We start from the raw sequence: 17,155 nt of genomic DNA, 5'->3' as shown, positions 1-17,155 counted from the left end.
CTACGAAATGGGCGTGAAAGTGGGCGGCTAGTGTGGGAGTATGCATCCAGCAGTAGGCGTGTTTTTGGCAAAAAATGCGTATCCTATGTTAAAAGTACATAACAAATGTTCGCTGTCTTGACGCAGCCGAAGAGTGAGTCTGCAGCTACTCAGCACTTGCGAAGTACTGTTACAAGTGTGTGTCTGCTCTAATTAGCAATTATTTAGCAACTGAATTCACCTGTTGAGCATTTACTCGCAAAACACTGCTCTTTCAAAATAATACAAACAGCAATTATATGGCCACTTCATATTTGTATTGTTAGCACAAACAAATCTGACACACTCACAAATAATCCACTGTATTTTTTGAACAAATAAAAATTAACTGATGTTAAATGCATGTTTTAATTATTTGTTGAATAATCTCAAATGTGACTAAACAAACTTATAAACTACATCAGCTAAATCTTCTCAACATAGACATATTCCTTTGTACATACCAAATAACATGAGCACCATAAGGCAGCCTACATTTAATGTGCCTTAATCTGTTTTTTTTTTTGTTTTTTTTTGGAATATGTGTCCATATCTAATACTATGGCATGTTGCCCCTAGTAACCCAATTTTTTTTTTTTTTTATCTGGTAAATTAAGTGTAGTGCAAGGCATATAGATTTAAAATTACACTATGCAATGTTTGTCTTACTATTCTGATTGTTCCCTTGTTCCACAAATGTCAAAATGCCATGTTCAAGTTTACAGGGCACAGTTTTCATGAGTGCATAACCTTTAATAAAACACACAAACAATTGTAAAGTAATTTTTTTTTACTTCAAAACCAAATCAAAATCAACAACACAACATGGCTATAAATGACCATCACATACAGAGATGGACATAGCAGCAAGCAGATGGCATTGGGCAAATGCACATAGCAGAACCCAGTACTATGGTAACACCTTCTTCTGACCAAATATGATGTTTTCAATTAAGTAAGTGAACCCCCAGCCAGACGAAACTTTTAGGGGAACTGAGGAAGATTCCGGAAAAACACACAAACACAAACATACACAGCACGCTAGGAAGAGGAAGATGGCTCAGGTGTAGGCACAAATAACTCACAGGCTACAATTTAAAGAAAACCTTTCACTTTGAGGGAGTTATACATTCTGGCCACACAAGCCAAAATCAAAAAATACATCGAGGCAACATGTAAAACATGGGTGCTGCCCATCTGGAGAGACATCACTTTCTCTTTTTTTTCCCCGCCTGATAATGTTCTTCTTGGCTTGGTCTGTGGAGCGACCTTCGAGTGCCCTGCCCAGTGGGATGTTCTTCCTGGGCAGGGTGAGGGGAGGGAGCCGATGTGGCTGGCTCTCTGCCACTGTGGGCAAGGGAGACAGCGATGTCCTGGAGCCCTTGCCGAATGGAATTGGCAAGTTCATGGAAGGAGGAGGCGAGTTGATCTTGTCCCTGCCTGATCTCTGCCAGAACTTGGCAGAGATGAGCTACACCTTGCTCCACACTGGTTCTGTGCTCAGTGAGCCGGACAGGTATCTGGCTTACCTCCCGGAGCATCCTGTCCTGAAAAGCATTCAGGCTCTCACCATACCTGGCTATTTCAGTCAGGATTTCCGGGATAGCAGAGGGTTGGGTGGGGGGGCCAGTTGGAATCTGGATGGGTGGGATTTGTGGTCCCACACTGCCAGACACACTAGGTTCCTCCACCTCAGCCTCAGCCACATAACCCTCCTGTGACTCTACCTGCTCACCCCCCTGTGCTGTGTTATGTGCAAAGCAAATAGAATAATGAGTGTAAAAAGAGTAGATAAAAACAATATGAGACTTTGGTATCCAAAAATTTAAAAAATATGTGTGTAAACTTACCTGGCAAGTCATGTGCATGGAATATTTCAGGCAGGTCCGTTTCCATATAAGACACTCCAACCCCCTCCTCGTAGCTCACACAGTCCATCGCTATCTCCTCCAGATCTGTGTGTTCCACAGTGGCAGCTGGTCCTCCCCCTGTTGCCCTAGAAAACATGCTTTAATATATAGTGCACATGCTATGCATTTGGTTGCTATAGGCAACATCACATCTAAGTTACTTTTTAATAATACTTGGCACAGAAAATGGACTGGCAAGATACACTTACCGTCTTCGAACTTCCTGCGAGGTGCGGACTATTGAGCCGACTTCATTAATAGAATTAGTGATGTCCCTCCAAATTCTGTCTTTGGTTGCAGCACCCATGTTTTTGGGTCCTCGATGTATTTTTTGCATGGCCTGTGTGACCAAAATCCGTAACTCCCTCTTAGTGAAGGCGGGCTGTCTTTTCTTTTTTTTTGGCAGTAGCCTGTGAGCTATCATCCTGACCTTCATCACCATCTTCCTCTTCACTAGCTGCTTGTGTAGTTTGTGTTTGAGCTGCTAGTCCAGAATCACCCTCAGTTTCCCCACTAGCTATGTCTGGCAGGGGATTCACTCCTAACTCCTGGGTAGATCCGCATACCATGCCCTTCTCGGCCAATCTGGAGCAATGAGAATCGCTTGAACCTTTTCCCTTTTTATTCTTTTGAGAATTCTTGGGATCAGTGGAAGAGGTGGGAACACGTAAACCATCTGGTAAACCCATGGAGTCACCAGAGCATTCACCGCCACTGCTTGTGGGTCCCTTGACCTGGAACAATAGCGCTTTAGCTTCCTGTTGATATGAGATGCCAATTCTCCACCGACTTGTCAAGGAATCGAACACCTGCGGGTGAAGGCCACACTCTCCTGGATGGAGGTTGTGTCTGCTGAGGAAGTCCGTTTCCCAGTTGTCTATTCCCGGAATGAAGATTGATGACAGCGCCACCGCGTGTCTTTCTGCCCAGAGGAGAATTTTTTGTCACCTCTGACATTGCAGCTCTGCTCTTCGTTCCGCCCTGTCGGTTTATGTACGTTACGGCCCACACATTGTCCGACTGAACCTGGATGGCTTGATCTTGAAGAAGATGCGATGCCTGTAGAAGGGCGATGTATAGGGCCCTTAATTCCAGAATGTTGATCAGAAGAATGGCTTCCTGACTTGACCATTTTCCTTGGAACTGTTCCCCTTGGGTGACTGCTCCTCAACCTCTGAGGCTTGTGTCCGAAGTTAGCAGAATCGAATTTTGAATCCCAAACCTTCGACCCTCGGACAGGTGAGAAGTCTGGAGCCACCATACAAGAGAAATCCTGGCTTTTGGCAACAGACGTATCTTCTGGTGCATGTGAAGATGTGATCCGGACCATTTGTTCAACAGATCCAGCTGGAATGGCCTGGCATGAAACCTTTCCATACTGCAGAATGCACAGATGTACCAATATCCAGGATGGTTTTAGGACATCCCACACCATTGACTGGATTACCAATGCCTTTTCTAAGGGAAGGTCACCTTTTGTTCCTCCGTATCCAGGATCATTCCTAGGAACGGAAGCCTCCGTGTTGGCTCCAGGTGGGATTTTGGTAGGTTTGGAATCCATCTGTGATCCTGGAGAAGTCTGGTTGAGAGGGCAAAGCTGTCCAACAACCTCTCCCTGGAAGGCGCTTTTATCAGCAGGTCGTCCAGGTATGGTATGATGTTCACTCCCTGTTTGCGGAGGAGAAACATCATCTCTGCCATCACCTTTGTGAAAATCCTCGGTGCCGTAGAGAGGCCAAATGGCAGGGCCAGAAACTGGTAGTGACAGTCCTGCAGGGCAAACCTTAGATATGTCTGATGAGGTGGCCAAATCGAAATGTGAAGGTACGCATCCTTGATGTCGAGAGACACCAGGAATTCCCCCTCCTCCAGACCTGAGGTCACCGCTCTCAGAGACTCCATCTTGAATTTGAACACCCGTAAGTACGGTTTCAATGACGTGAGGTTTAAAATGGACCTTACCGAACCGTCCGGTTTCGGTACTACAAACAGGTTGGAATAATAACCCTTGTTTTGTAGGTGTAGTGGAACTGGAACAATGACCTGAGTCTGTACCAGTTTTTGAATGGCTGCCTGCAAATTCAAACCTGCTTCTGGGGAAGCTAGTAAACCAGATTTGAAGAATCTGGGAGGTGGGAGTTCCTGAAATTCCAATCTGTATCCCTGTGTGATAAGCTCTTTGACCCAGGAATCTTGACATGATGTCACCTATATGTGACTGAAATAACATAACCGGGCTCCCACCTGCCTGTCTTCGAGGCAGTGTGGTCCACCGTCATGCTGAAGGCTTTGAGGAAGCAGATCCAGAGGTCTGCTCCTGAGAACCTGCAGCTGCGGGTTTTCTGGGTTTACTTTTACCGCCTCGGAAGATTGTAGAAGAACTCTTGGATTTTAGTTTACATTTTGAAGTCCAAAAGGAGCAGAGTAAGTTTTCCTAGCTGGGGTTGCTGCGGAAGGAAGGTATGTAGACTTACCCGCCGTAGCTTTGGATATCCACGTATCCAGTTCATCTCCAAAAAGAGCCTCACCCGTGAATGGTAGGCTTTCCACGCCTATCCTGGAATCTTCTTCCGCAGTCCACTGGCGTAGCCACAAGCCTCTGCGTGCTGACACTGCCATGACCGTGGTGCGTACATTGAGCAAACCAATTTCCTTTAAGGCCCCCACCATAACGTTATCAGAATCCTGAATATGCTGTAGAAGTTAAATAATCTGCCCCCTGGGTAAGGAATCTAAGCCATCAATTAGGTTACCTGACCACTTAGCAATGGCCCTAGTGGTCCATGCACAAGCAATAGTGGGTCTCTGGGCCACCCCAGCCGCAGTGTATAAAGATTTGAGAGTGGTCTCAATCTTGCGGTCAGCTGCGTCCTTTAAGGACGCGGCCCTGGGAACCGGTAAGACTATCTTACGCGACAACCGGGACACTGATGCATCTACAATCGGTGGGTTTTCCCATTTCTTCCTATCCTCTGCAGGAAAGGGAAAGGAAGAAATCAGCCTTTTGGGGATCTGAAACTTATTGTCAGTTTTCACCCACATCTCTTCAAACAGGGCATTTATTTCCTTTGAAGCGGGGAAAGTAGCTGAGGATTTCTTTTAGTGTTAAAATAAGATTCCTCTTCTACATCTTCAGTCTTGTCAGGAATATGTAGGACAGATCTGATAGCCTCAATGAGGGCCTGTATACCCTGTGACAGGACAGCATCCCCCCCACTCGCATCTACTTCACCCTCCTCTGGATCCAATGTGTCAGGTTCAGTATCACCCTGCATAATTTGGGCCAGAGTACGCTTTTGTGAGCAAATAACGAGAGTGTGGGGCGCAGGCATGGGAGCTGAATCTCTATTTATCAGGTCATCCACAGACTGCCGTAAGAATTTCGTCTCATTCTCAGTATGAGACAGCTTAGTAGAAATATTTGAAATCATCCCTTTAATGGAGGCCAACCATGGGCGTTCAGCCACACTGGACTGGGAGTGAACACTATCCTGAGTACAGGGTAGTGAGTCCCCAGGGGATGAGAGACATTCCACTGTACAAGACACACAGTCCCTGGACATGATTGTAAAGGGACACCTACACACACACACACACACACACACACACACACACACACACACACACACACACACACACACACTAGAGAGACACAGAAATCAGAGCCAGCCACACAGCACCCCTTCTAGCAAGGTAAAACTTAAGCTGGGTCGCACAGAAATAAGCACCTTAGCATTGGTTATATTCTTAAACTTGCTCTCCCCCTTTCCTAAGACCCCCTGGTACCACTGAAGAGACCTGGAGTCCTTGTGGAGGAGCTGCGCGTCCCTGGGAATGCTGCCTGTATGAGCTGCAGAGGGAAATGGTGCTGGAGAGCTGTAGGATCTGCTGAGTGAAATCCCGTCCCCTGTAATTGCGCGCGGCTTCCCGCATTTTTTATACTGGCCCAGAGGTAAAAAATGTCTCACCAAGAGTTAAAACCCCTGTTAGTACGTTGTGGCCAGTGTGGGCCTCAATGGAGGCTCAGCACGCCCCTCACAACGAGACACACCGCCAGCGTGTGTCTGTCAGCCCCCTGCAGTCAGAGCTGCGCTCCAGCCCTTGTGCCGCCATTCCTTCCGGCGCCCCGCTAACCAGGATGCCGGCATTGTACTCACCACTCTTCATCTTCTTGCTCTGTTAGGGGGTGGCAGCATGCTGCGGGAGGGTACGCTGCACCATGGTGTGGCTTACGAATGGCTCCCTTAGGAGCTCAGTGTCCTGTCAGCAGAGAAATAAGTCCCACGAAGCAGTCAGGCTGTTGCCAAACAGTCCTGACTGAAAATAACAAACATTTAAAATAAAAGTAGAAAACTCTTCAGGAGCTCTCCAAAGCGTGACAAGCTCATCCGGGCACATTTTCTAAACTGAGTCTGGTGGGAGGGGCATAGAGGGAAGAGCCAGCCCACACGTTTGATTTCTTAAAGTGCCCATGGCTCCTAGTGGACCCGTCTATACCCATGGTACTAATGTGGACCCCAGTATCCTCTGGGACAAAAGAGAAAGTAATTTAAACCTAAATGCGGCCTGCAAGGAGTTCTAATAGGAAGCTTATCAAATATAACAGAAAAGTAACAAACACCAATAGTGCTAACACTAGGCACTGTTATTCATGTTATTCCTGTTTAGCAGCTGACCTTCATTTTGTATCGTCTCTCTCTCTCTCTCTCTCTCTCTCTCTCTCTCTCTCTCTCTCTCATGGAGACTGGTAGGGCTAGGCTAGAGACAGTTTCGTGCTAAGGTGGTTATATCAAAGAAGTAATGGTGCATACACACGGTGAGATATTGACTATCTCCGATTTTGACTATGCGATTTCCCTTGAACTCCCCAGAGACCGGAAGCAAAGATTTTGACTACAGTATCTTTACCTTCAATTTTTGACTATGTGCGATTTTGACTAAGTGTCAATTTGGACTATACACTATACTTTGTACTAGATAGTACACTATATAGTTAAGATTGACTTGCCTGCACGGTCTATCTTTTTCTTGCAATACGAACCCCACGGGACTGTGCATCTGTATCTCAGCTGGCTAAACACTGCGATTTGCACTAACTTTCTTTGTGATTTTGACTATATAGTTAAAATCTAAAGGATAAATCTCACCGTGTATACACACCTCAAGGTTGGTCGTTATGAAGAATGCACAGCTTTTGCTGGATGCAGTAAGGTAAAGCAGTCCCTAAATCTAACATTGTAAAAGAAGAGACCAGGCTAAGTTTGAATTCCCCCTTTGCATCTCATGTAATTGCAAATCAGGTACCAAACGCAATAACTTCAGTTGAAATATTGACCACAAGGATAAGCAGATGCGAACATAACATGCAACAATGAGGATAACTATGTAATTTATATGCTGGAATTTTCCTGCGGTACGTAAGGAAGACTTCAAGACCCGAATACGAGAACAACTACTGGGCATTAACAAGGGTCTAGTAACACATAGTGGGGCTGATTCTGAGTCATGGCTACATCTCTTGTTTGCATCTGTGTCTCTCTGCAAATGCTGAAACCAATTCAGTTCACTATGAGACGCCCACTTGCTGTGGTGCAAATCTATCTCGCTGCGTCTTTAGATGCACCATTGGTCACACCTGTGTGACTGGTTTTACGTCTTTAGATGCAGCCGCTGCCAGAGACATGCCTGCATCTGGCTAGTAATCTCTTGTTACCTTCCAGTAATGCCCACAAACATATCCTCTCCCTTTGTCCAAATTTGTTCTGCGTCTCTGAATGCCAACCATTGGCACGTGTGCAGAGTGCACAGACGCATGCCCAGTTATAAACCATCAGCACCTTGCATGCGACATCTTCACTACATCCACCTCTGATTCAGGCCTATTTAGAGGGAGTTGCAGTTATGTGACCGGCGGTCAGGAGAATGCCGGTCACAATACCAGGCCCTAAAACCCACCAGCTCACATTCCCGATGGTCGGCAAGCTGACCAGCAGGGTCTACTCCCACTTGTGGGTTCCATAGAGTGGGAATAGAACATGTGGTGAATGCAGCGAACCACGAGCCCACTGCAAGGGGCTTGTTGCGCTCCCCCCCCCCTCCCCCCGCTTTCTGACTGTCAGAAAATTCGGCACTAATTGAATATACCCCATAGTATGATTTAAGCAGAGAGCCTCTTTTAATGTAGTACTGGGAGCCGCTGGTGGATGCTATATGCTGGTCTCGGATGCCTCTTAGGACACCTGCCAGCAATAATACTACTTCTCAGTATAATACTGGATATGGGGGGTAATTCCGAGTTGATCGCAGCAGGAACTTTGTAAGCAGTTGGGCAAAACCATGTGCACTGCAGGGGGGTGGGCAGATATAACATGTGCAGAGAGAGTTTGATTTGGGTGTGGTGTGTTCAATCTGCAATCTAAATTGCAGTGTAAAAATAAAGCAGCCAGTATTTACCCTGCACAGAAACAAAATAACCCACCCAAATCTAACTCTCTCTGCACATGTTATATCTGCCACACCTGCAGTGCACATGGTTTTGCCCAACTCCTAACAAAGTTCCTGCTGCGATCAACTCAGAATTACCCCCCATGACTATACGTTCATACCTCAAACTAAACTACGAAAATAAAGGTCCCGGTAATTAGCTAACTGCCCTGATACACTGTTAAGACTCCCAGTCAAATCAGGAGTGGGTGGGCTGTTGCAGGCTGAAGGGAGACATGGCAGTCCCAAGAAACTTGCCAGCAATACTGTTTCCTCTATATATATTACTGGATACAGCCCTAGTAATTAAGAGCTGATGCTGACAGTACCGGTTAAGTGTTGAGACTCCTGTACACATGTGGAGTCAGGGGGCTGTAGTGGGCTTTGAGGATGTATGGCAGTCCAAGCAAGAGAAAATAAATGCCTCAGCGCGATCAGTGTCAGGAGAGCAGCAGCAGATATCAGCCATTGCTGTATCTTTTTTCAAGCTCGTACTCTTTGAAGGATGGCAACCAGGATGACAACTCATGAACAGAGCCCCCCATGAGTGTCCGTTCACTTTAGCCACACCCCTAAAGCTGTTCTAATCTGGACAATTTTGGGGAGGAATTCTATACATCTTCAAGATCAATATCTAGAGCAGGGGTGGGGAACCTTTTTTCTACCAAGGGCCATTCGGATATTTATAAAATCCTTCGGGGCCATACAAAAATTATCAACTTAAAAATTAGCCTGCCTCCAGTCACTTGTTATGCCCCCTAGTAGTGCCGCTTACACACACACACACACACACACACACACACACACACACACACACGTGCGCACGGAAAAAACCCAGAATGCTCACCAGCCCTGCTCCTGCTTCCGGACCGCTGCCCTCACTCTCCTCAAAACTATGGGAGATGTCATGACGTCTCTCCCATAGCGCCGCACAGCCACACATGTACACTGCCTGAGCCAGAGGCTGGAGCTCAGCAGTGAGCTCCTGCCTCCGGCTGCTGCTGAGGAGCTGGGCGCCCGCTGGTGGTAAAATCTCAGCGAGCGCTGGTCATCTCTCGTTTAGGTGAGCCGGGCCGGATCAAGTGGCTTTGAGGGCCTTATACGGCCCTAGGGCCTGAGGTTCCCCACCCCTGATCTAGAGAAACAAAAAAACAAGGTCACATTTTTTTATTTAAATATGTATAATTAAATAACACATTTAAATACTGTAATATTTGGTATGCTTACTCTTTGATGGAGCTGGTCACCTTTACACTGTCTTCCGCTAATCTGTTAAAATATGACATATTGATAAATAAATAAAGCATATGTTTTTAAAAAATTATATAACACACAATAAAAGAAGTAACACAATACATACTGGGGGTTATTCTGATCTGATCGTTCGCTGCCATTCATCACAGCGCAGCAACCAGGTCAGAAGTGCGCATGCACCGGTGCCGCAGTGCGCCGGCGCATGGTTGACAGCCGATGGCTGTTGTTGCCTAGTGATCGCCTCTGCCTGATTGACAGGCAGAGGTGGTCGCTGGGCGGGAGGGGGCGGCACGGCGTCAATTGGGCGCCGTTTTGTGGGCGTAGTCCAGGCTACGCCGGCGTGGCCGGACCATGTGAGGGGCGGGCCGCAGTGGCTGCATGACATCACACGCAGCCGCTGCGACCCGGGCAGCGACGAGTAGCTCCTGGCCAGCACGCAAAAGCTGGGCTGGCCGGGAGCTACTCCTAAAGTGCAAATGCATCGCCGCTGTGCAATGCATTTGCACTTCTGCGGGCCTGACATGCGGGGTGGACTAGCCCTATGCTGGGCGTCCCCCCGCATATCAGTGTGCCCGATCATAGCCCTGCAAAATTTTGCAGGGCTACGATCAGGTCTGAATTAGGCCCACTGTTGGAATCGGTAGCGCGGAAATACTGCAAAGTAAAGGATGACTGCAGTGAAGAGCAGCATAGACAGGAACACAACACTGATGATAATTATTGTGTTGGAAAGAATCTGTTCCTTGATCTTTGACTGAACGTCATACAGATAATCCAGAAGTTTCTCTAAAAGAGAATTTTGTTTGTGAAGATATAACTATATTTAATACATACAAATAATGTTCAAAGGTTAAAGTTGTTACATAACAGTAGCAAGCCAGGTAAATACATTTTAAAAAGATAATTGTAACAATATTTGAGCTTTTTTTAATTTCTAAAAAAAAAAATGTTCTAAGTTTCTACTTAAATCATTTTTTTTTCTGTAGTTTTCTTTCATGATATTCTTATGGCCAGGTGTACTAAGCCTTGAAAAGTGATAAAGTGGAGAGTGATAAACTACCAGCCAACCAGCTCCTAACTGTCATTTTTCAAACCCAGCCTGTGACATGGAAATTAGGAGCTGATTGGCTGATACTTTATCACTCTAAACCTTATTACTTTTTAAGGCTTAGTACAATTATGTAGGGATATAGGGATATAGGGGTAATGGTACCTGTTTTCTCCTATTTACTGTTTATACAGTCCTGAATGGGTGTGGTTCATTAGGTCGACATGAGTTAGGTCGATATACATTGAGTCGACCCAGTTTGGTCGACATGCATTATGTCGACATGGTCACTAGGTCGACATGGTCATTAGGTCGACATGTGGTAGGTCCCCATGGAAAAAGGTCAACATGAGTTTTTTTTACTTTTTTTGGTGTCGTTTTCTTCAAAAAGTGACAGGGAACCCCAATTAGTGCACCGTGACCCCTTGCATGGCGAGCGCACTTCGGGCACGGTGCCTCGCTACATTCGGCACAGGTTACCATTCCCAACTGTAGTCCACGTGGATCGTTAAGTATGAAAAAGGGCAAAAATTTAAAAAAATTGTGACAAACTCATGTCGACCTTTTTCCATGTCGACCTAGTACAAGTCAACCTAATGACCATGTCAACCTAGTGATCGTGTCGACCAAACGTGGTCGACCCAATGTATGTCGACCTAACTCACGTCGACCTAATGACCGCCATCCACCTGAATCTGCATACTTGAAATACTATTTCAGAAATGGGCAGACAACTGTATAAAACAACTGTTGTGACAGGGATTTTAGTTGCTTACCTCTATCTGCTGCGTCATTCAATTTAGATCTTTCCCTACTACTCCAACTGGAGTAAACTCTGAAAAATAAAACAATTGTACATTCATTACACCTCTTCTTAAGAAAAATGTATGTTTATTTTAGCAGTGTCTATGGTGCTCATTAAGTAGTCATATTAGGCTATGATCTCATACATTACTCGTGTCTCTGTGGGGTTCTCCAGATGGATGTATCGGGCAAACTACAAAAAATTGAAAGTACTCTAATCAGTGACAGCAAAGTTTAACATCACATTTTTGTGTTGTAAAGGGGGAAGTAAAGTCTCATATTCTGTGGCTGGCAAGAACCAAGTGAATGGAGTTATACAGTACATATTAAGAAAAAAACTAAAGTAACCAGTAAAGCAGACAGCGAGCCCTGCACACTAAGGCACAATAGCCAATGTGCAGAAGTTGTATTTATGATACATAGCACTGATAGCTCCACCTGTTTGTAAAGCCTATATTTATATAGTAGCAAGTTGCAACTTAGGAGTACAGTCAGTCCTGGTTGTATCCCCTAGCAGTAGGTATAAATTAATGGGAGATGTGCTACAGCCTTTATCAAATCAGATAGTAGCGATAGTTGCTTTATTTGGTGTCATGTTCCCTGTGTAACCTGATGTTGCAACCCAATATGCTTTGAAACCTGCATTAATATCTCTCTATAAAGGAGGCCTAAAAAGTAGATTAATTATACAGGCACTTGTAAAACACAGAAATTGCGTCAGGGATGTATTATTTGCTCTTAGCCAACTCTTTGTTAATAAATTATAAAAGTGTATTTAAAAAAATATTCTAAAATGATAACACAATAATGGGCTGTATTCAATTGTTTGAAAAGTCTGTTAGGTGCCTGTTTTTTCCTATCTAATAGACAGGAAAAATCAGACACCCAACCGACTTTTCAAACAATTGAATTCCACCCATTCTCTCTAAAGCCCATATACTGTATTAACTACATATATACCACTCTTACCATAAAGAAAACCCTACCAAAAAAAAAGATATTGTAACATCAGCTAGTCATTATTTCCCTATAACTGTCTATACTCCATTGTAAAAGCTAATGTTCTCCATCCCTCTTTATTAATTTATTTTCAGAAGACCTAAATAACATATTTCCATTTTATCTACTCCTTTAAAAGAAAACAAGATAATCTCTTTGGTGCTCCATCTGCCTTAGGCTGATGTTGTGTGATATCGGATGCCCACACAGCCATTGCCCAGGTTCTATAACATTCAATGAGTGGTATATGGTTTTATGTAATCTTTTGTTGTAGAGAGGCATTGTTTTCAGTCCCATATGCTTATGCCACTAATAACGACTCTGACTGATCACAACACTAATTGGGCCATTGTTATTAGACATTGTTCCTCCCATGTTTGTTTGTTTTATATTTATTTGCTTTTGGGGTAAGCCGTTTTTGTGTTACTACTAATGGAGGCACGGCTGGAATTATGGATGTAAAGCAGAAAATAAAATACATCAATTGGCACAAGTCCTCAATCAGCTGCTCCTTGTACTCAGCTCCAAATACTATCTGTACAAACACAGGAAACAGAAAAAAAGTGAATTGATAACCGCTTGTTCTTAAATATTGTGCTCTGTTTACCTAACTTCTGAGAATAGCACATATTAGGTATTTACAGATATTGGCTTTTGGGATAAATCAGTCACCGCTACTAATCATATGAGTTACAATGAGAAATAGGACCATGTCATTTTACAAGAATTAGACTGCTCTTAAGTGTTTATTGTGACAATTGCCCTGGACATATTTGCCATCCCATTTGTAAAGGATTCATATGATCTCTATTACTTGTTTAGTATGTGACAGGCCTTATGTAGACCAAAATAATTCTAATTTATACACCATGTGGATGATAGTATTCTAACATGACAATATACAGTATTAAACTTTTACTCATTTACTTAATAATTTAACAAAGGGAACTTTAATATCTGAACAATGCTTATTATGTAGAGATACTGTATGTGTTTCTCTGTAATATACAGCCTATTAAGTAGAGATAATGTATGTGTTTCTCTGTAACATACAGCCTATTAGGAAGAGATAATGTATGTGTTTCTCTCAGGGCCGGTGCAAGGTCTCTCGGCACCCTAGGCAAAACTTCTGATTCTGCCCCTTCCCCCTACCCACCCTCCACCCTTCAAATGAAAGGCATGCTGCTTTCACCCCCTCCACGTACTCTGTTAAATATCTGCTGTTCTATCCCCCCAAAATCTGTGTACATGCTGCTGCTCATCCCCCCAGACTGTGTGCATGCCTGCTCCTTATCTCCCCCCCCCCCCACCACACCGCTGCTCTCGCTCTCTTATCAATGCAGAGAATGCACTGTGCAGCCACCTTACCTGTAGGCTGCAGTGCAGAGTTGGAACTGAGTAGTCTGTGAAAGAGCCTGGAATGATGAGCAGTGCTCCATGTCACCCCCAGCCAGGACTCCAGGAGCTGTCAAAGTTACTGCCTGTGCCGGGTGGAGGTGGAGCTGGAGGCTGCAATATGGGAGCTTAGCAGTCGCGGCTACTGTAATATATGAGTTCTGGGGGATTGCAGTGGCTGTGAAAGGTAGGACTATGCTACCTTTTTTAGGCAGCTGTAGCAGGCCGCCCCCTCAGGTCCCGGCGCCCCTAGGCAGCTGCCTAAAGCTGCCTAGTGGAAGCTCCGGCCCTGGTTTCTCTGTAACATACAGCGTATTATGTAGAGATACTGCATGTGTTTCTCTGTAACATACAGCCTATTATGTAGAGATAATGTATGTGTTTCTCTGTAACATACAGCCTATTATGTAGAGATACTGCATGTGTTTCTCTGTAACATACAGCGTATTATGTAGATACTGTATGTGTTTCTCTGTAACATACAGCTTATTATGTAGAGATACTGTATGTGTTTCTCTGTAATATACAGCCTATTATGTAGAGATACTGTATGTGTTTCTCTGTAATATACAGCCTATTATGTAGAGATACTGTATGTGTTTCTCTGTAATATACAGCCTATTATGTAGAGATAATGTATGTGCTTCTCTGTAACATACGGCCTATTATGTAGAGATACTGTATGTTTTTCTCTGTAACATACGGCCTATTATGTAGAGATACTGTATGTGTTTCTCTGTAACATACGGCCTATTATGTAGAGATACTGTATGTTTTTCTCTGTAACATACGGCCTATTATGTAGAGATACTGTATGTGTTTCTCTGTAATATACAGCCTATTATGTAAAGATACTGTATGTGTTTCTCTGTAATATACAGCCTATTATGTAGAGATAATGTATGTGTTTCTCTGTAATATACAGCCTATTATGTAGAGATAATGTATGTGTTTCTCTGTAACATACGGCCTATTATGTAGAGATACTGTATGTTTTTCTCTGTAACATACGGCCTATTATGTAGAGATACTGTATGTGTTTCTCTGTAACATACAGCCTATTATGTAGAGATACTGTATGTGTTTCTCTGTAATATACAGCCTATTATGTAGAGATACTGTATGTGTTTCTCTGTAATATACAGCCTATTATGTAGAGATAATGTATGTGTTTCTTTGTAATATACAGCCTATTATGTAGAGATACTGTATGTGTTTCTCTGTAATATACAGCCTATTATGTAGCGATAATGTACAGTATGTGTTTCTCTGTAACATACAGCCTATTATGTAAAGATACTGTATGTGTTTCTCTGTAATATACAGCCTATTATGTAGAGATACTGTATGTGTTTCTCTGTAATATACAGCCTATTATGTAGAGATAATGTTTGTGTTTCTCTTTAATATACGGCCTATCATGTAGAGATACTGTATGTGTTTCTCTGTAATATACAGCCTATTATGTAGAGATACTGTATGTGTTTCTCTGTAATACCAGTGGAAATTTTGAAGTGGGGGTATGCAAAAGTCAAGGACGCAATTATGCGCGCTGAAGACGCGCGCGCTCCAGAAAAGGGGGTGTGGTCACCCAAAGGGGGCGTGGTCACCCAAAGGGGCATGTCCAGTGTAGTAGAACCCCTTATACTATCTAGTACTGGTGCCCCTTTCACCTTATAGCACATGGTACGAGCTGAAATTCACATTATAGCACACGGTACGAGCTGAAATTCACATTCTAGCACACTGAATGAGCCGAAATTCACATTCTAGCACACTGAATGAGCCAAAATTCACATTGTAGTACACTGAATGAGCAGAAATTCACATTGTAGCACACAGAATGAGCCGAAATTCACATTGTAGCACACTGAATGAGCCAAAATTCACATTATAGCACACTGAATGAGCCGAAATTCACATTATTGCACACTGAATGAGCCGAAATTCACATTGCTGCACACTGAATGAGCCGAAATTCACATTGTAGCACACTGAATGAGACGAAATTCACATTATAGCACACTGAATGAGCCAAAGTTCACATTGTAGCACACAGAATCAGCAGAAATTCACATTATAGCACACTGTATGAGCCGAAATTCACATTGTAGCACACTGAATGAGCCAAAATTCACATTGTAGCACACTGAATGAGCCGAAATTCACATTGTAGCACACAAAATGAGCCGAAATTCACATTGTAGCACACTGAATGAGCCGAAATTCACATTATAGCACACTGAATGAGCCAAAATTCACATTGCAGCACACTGAATGAGCCGAAATTCACATTGTAGCACACTGAATGAGCCGAAATTCACATTGTAGCACACTGAATGAGCCGAAAATAAGAATTTACTTACCGATAATTCTATTTCTCGTAGTCCGTAGTGGATGCTGGGGACTCCGTAAGGACCATGGGGAATAGCGGCTCCGCAGGAGACTGGGCACAAAAGTAAAGCTTTAGAACTACCTGGTGTGCACTGGCTCCTCCCCCTATGACCCTCCTCCAAGCCTCAGTTAGGATACTGTGCCCGGACGAGCGTACACAATAAGGAAGGATTTTGAATCCCGGGTAAGACTCATACCAGCCACACCAATCACACCGTACAACTCGTGATCTAAACCCAGTTAACAGCATGATAACAGAGGAGCCTCTAGAAAAGATGGCTCACTACAGCAATAACCCGATTTTTTTTTGGTAACAATAACTATGTACCAGTATTGCAGACAATCCGCACTTGGGATGGGCGCCCAGCATCCACTACGGACTACGAGAAATAGAATTATTGGTAAGTAAATTCTTATTTTCTCTAACGTCCTAAGTGGATGCTGGGGACTCCGTAAGGACCATGGGGATTATACCAAAGCTCCCAAACGGGCGGGAGAGTGCGGATGACTCTGCAGCACCAAATGAGAGAACTCCAGGTCCTCCTCAGCCAGGGTATCAATTTTGTAGAATTTTACAAACGTATTTGCTCCTGACCAAGTAGCTGCTCGGCAAAGTTGTAAAGCCGAGACCCCTCGGGCAGCCGCCCAAGATGAGCCCATCTTCCTTGTGGAGTGGGCATTTACAGATTTTTAGCTGTGGCAGGCCTGCCACAGAATGTGCAAGCTGAATTGTACTACAAATCCAACGAGCAATAGTCTGCTTAGAAGCAGGAGCACCCAGCTTGTTGGGTGCATACAGGATAAACAGCGAGTCAGATTTTCTGACTCCAGCCGTCCTGGAAACATATAT

This window comes from Pseudophryne corroboree, chromosome 2 (assembly GCF_028390025.1).
Source record: "Pseudophryne corroboree isolate aPseCor3 chromosome 2, aPseCor3.hap2, whole genome shotgun sequence".
NCBI lineage: Eukaryota > Metazoa > Chordata > Amphibia > Anura > Myobatrachidae > Pseudophryne > Pseudophryne corroboree.
This window is presented reverse-complemented; position numbering follows the sequence as displayed.